This window comes from Halyomorpha halys, unplaced genomic scaffold (genome assembly GCF_000696795.3).
Source record: "Halyomorpha halys isolate HHAL.00 unplaced genomic scaffold, Hhal_1.1 Scaffold1397.1, whole genome shotgun sequence".
NCBI lineage: Eukaryota > Metazoa > Arthropoda > Insecta > Hemiptera > Pentatomidae > Halyomorpha > Halyomorpha halys.
In genome coordinates, this window is record NW_027105417.1 from 15,326 (window position 1) to 19,271 (window position 3,946).

Sequence of the window (3,946 nt, forward strand, 5' to 3'; positions counted from 1 at the left end):
CAAAAATAATAATGAAATTATTTAAATATATTTATTCTCAGAGTATATTTAAATCATATTTCTGATATTTCAATTTGATTTTCGATTCCTCAATCAAAAACAGAATTACTATTCCATATAATAATGTAATCTATTACAAAAAAACTTAAAATATCTTTAATTTCAAATTGATATCAAAGTGTCATTATATTTATAATAGTAGTTGTTACAGCCCAAAAAGAGCATTTTATTTTCTCTTATTACATTTACTTCCAATTGGTATTTTACTTTTTCTTAAATATAAGTTCATTTTTATTTTAATCACCAGTTATTTGTATTTTTTAATTTATTTGTAAAAAAATCGTTTGCGTTACTTATGAACAATAGAAGTTTATTTTGGTGCGTTCATAATATAAATCAAGACTACGAGCTGCAGTGGGATTACGACCTGTATACGAGGACTGGAAGTCAGGAGTCTAGACTGCGGTCTAGTGTCTGCCGTCTGGAGGCATTACGGGAACAGTTTTCGGAACTACCTGGCGCCTTGTCTCACCGTCAGTTTGGCCTCACCACTCTCGCTTTCTTTATTGATTCGCTCAACACCAACTCGTCGAAGAAGGCCATCACGGATGAGATATGTTACATATTTATATAGTCGATATGCGCATATCGTTTTTTCTCTAACCCGAACTAACAAACATTTTACTCCAGGAAAGAGGTTAGTTTTTCAGTCACGAGGATTCTGAGGATATCGCGGGTTGGCATGTTTTCAAAGAAACTTTTTGAGTTCCACATACATAACAGACATGATTTAGACGAAGTTCAATATTTTCATTACCTAAAATCAGTATTAAAGTGGCCAGCAATGCAAAATATTTCGGCCATATCATTATCTCCAGTAGGTTATAAGCAAGCGTAGGAAGCGCTTAATAAAAAATATGATAGTGAAAGGATCCAAGCCACTTTCTACCTAACAAAAATTTTGAATTTTAAACCTTTGGTGAAGTGCGTTCTTTCCAATTTAGAAGCGTTCTCGGCGGTGGTAGTAGAGAGCGCCTTAGCACTTCTTAAGTTTGGTTTGAAAGATCTGCCGGGGTTTATATTAAGCACTTTGGAGCTCCGGTTGCTAGATGGAAAAACTAGAGAGGGCTTCGAGAGGGAATACGGGTCAAAACCTGAATTTCCGACTTGGGAGGAGTTCCCGGAGTTTATCCAACAGCAGGCGATCAAATTGCAATCGGAAGCACTTCTAACGATTACTACTTCAGATCCATTACAATATAAAACTGGGTACAGTAAATACTCTAGGCAGGTCTTAATTACAATAGACTCACCAGTGTAGAAAATCTCACCGCATTTACGATTGCCCTAGTTTTAAAACGCTCACCCCACAACATCATTGCGACCCGATTAGAAGGTTAAATCGTTGTATTAATTGTTTGGCGTCTGGTCACTTCTCGAACCAGTGCTCATCTAGGGTATCTTGCCGATACTGTGGTAGAAGACACCATTCACTTTTAAATTTTTTCTCTAGGGAATCCCGAAAATCTGAATCTCCTCACTCAAACGTTATTCCATCTCGTTCTCGTTTAGGACCGATAACCGCACAGGAACATCGCACCTGCTTCTGATAACACCTCGGCAGCTACCTACCATCGTATCGACATAGTATCGATGTCGGCTATATGCGTATTCTAATCGATAGTGGTTCCCAAATGTGAAAATTGACTAATTAGATATTGTTGTTTTGACCTAGGCGGAATAGCTTGCATGAAGTTGAGTTTTTAAATCATTTAGTTCAAAAATTGTATTAAGATTGTTCCTGAGGATGGCCGGATTGGCCAAAACGTCGGAAGGAAAATAAAATGTGTTGAGACTAAAATGGATAAAAAATAAGTTATTTATTTAAACAAAATTAACCAGTCTCAAGAAAATATGAGAAATTAAATTTCAAATTGCAGGTAATGGAAAGAGTGTTGAAAGCGTTTTAAAAATTTATTTTTTTGATATGATGATATGGAACCGACCGTGAGAGGTTGCTTACTTTCAGCCCAAAAAGAGCATTTTATTTTCTCTTATTCCATTTTTTTCCAATTGGTATTTTACTATTTCTTAATCATAAGTTAATTTTTTATTTTAATCACAAGTTATTTGTATTTTTAAAGTTATATTAAAAAAATCGTTTACGTAACTCATGGACAATAGAAGTTTATTTTGGTGCGTGTATAATATAAATCAAGACTACGAGCTGCAGTGGGGTTACGACCTGTATACGAGGACTGGAAGTCAGGAGTCTAGACTGCGGTCTAGTGTCTACCGTCTGGAGACATTACGGGAACAGTTTTCGGACCTACCTGGCGCCTTGTCTCACCGTCAGTTTTGGCTCACCACTCTCGCTTTCTTTATTGACTCGCTCAACACCAACTCGTCGAAGAAGGCTATTACGGATATGTTACATAGTGGTATAGTCGATATCGACTCCCCCTCCCTCCCCCCGGTCATCTATGTGTGACTTTTTTTACTCGCTTTCTCATTGATCACGGCTGAGATATGTTACATATTTATATAGTCGAAATGCGCATATCGTTTTTTTTTTCTAACCCGAACCAACAAGAGGAACAACCAGGGAAGAGGTTACTTTTTCAGTCACGAGGATTCTGAGGATATCGCGGGTTGGCATGACTTCAAAGAAACTTTTTGAATTCCACATACATAACAGACATGATTTAGACGAAGTTCAAAAGTTTCATTACCTAAAATCAGTATTAAAGTAGCCCGCAATGCAAAATATTTCGGTCATATCATTATCTCCAGTAGGTTATAAGCAAGCGTAGGAAGCGCTTAATAAAAAATATGATAGTGAAAGCATCCAAGCCACCTTCTACCTAAAAAAAATCTTGAATTTTAAACCTTTGGTGAAGGGCGATCTTTTCAATTTAGAAGCATTCTCGGCGGTGGTAGTAGAGAGCGCCTTAGCACTTCTTAAGATTGGTTTGAAAGATCTGCCGGGGCTTATATTAAGCACTTTGGAGCTCCGGTTGCTAGATGGAAAAACTAGAGAGGGCTTCGAGAGGGAATACGGGTCAAAACCTGAATTTCCGAATTGGGAGGAGTTCCCGGAGTTAATCCAACGGCAGGCGATCAAATTGCAATCGGAAGCACTTCTAACGAGTACTGCTTCAGATCCATTACAATATAAAACTGGGTATAGTAAATACTCTAGGCAGGTCTTAATTACAATAGACTCACCAGTGTAGAAAATCTCACCGCATTTACTATTGCCCTAGTTTTAAAACGCTCACCCTACAACATCATTGCGACCGGATTAGAAGGTTAAATCGTTGTATTAAATGTTTGGCGTCTGGTCACTTCTCGAACCAATGCTCATCTAGGGTATCTTGCCGACACTGTGGTAGAAGACACCATTCATTTTTAAATTTTTTCTCTAGGGAATCCCGAAAATCTGAATCTACTCATTCAAAGGTTATTCCATCTCGTTCTCGTTTAAGGCCGATAACCGCACAGCAACATCGCATCTGCTTCTGATAACACCTCGGCAGCTACCTACCATCGTATCGACATAGTATCGATGTCGGCTATATGCGTATTCTAATCGATAGTGGTTCCCAATGTGAAAATTGGCTCATTAGAAATTGTTTTGACCTGGGCAAAATAGCTTGCATGAAGTTGAGTTTTTAAATCATTTAGTTCAAAAATTGTATTAAGATTGTCCCTGAGGATGACCGGATTGGCCGAAACGTCGGATGGAAAATAAAATGTGTTGAGACTAAAATGGATAAAAATTAAATTATTTATTTAAACAACACTAACCAGTCTCAAGAAAATATGAGAAATTAAATTCAAATTGCAGGTAATGGAAAGAGTGTTGAAAGCATTTTAAAATATTTTTTTTGACATGATGATATGGAACCGACATGTGAGAGGTTGCTTACTTTCAGCCCAAAAA

At 37.3% G+C, this 3,946-nt stretch overlaps 1 protein-coding gene across 1 annotated transcript in view; it reads left to right on the top strand.

Annotated features, from left to right (window-relative positions):
- Nucleotides 1-3,946, top strand: part of LOC106689572 (uncharacterized) — a gene marked incomplete in the record, with an annotated part of 14,532 nt that overhangs the window by 2,661 nt on the left and 7,925 nt on the right.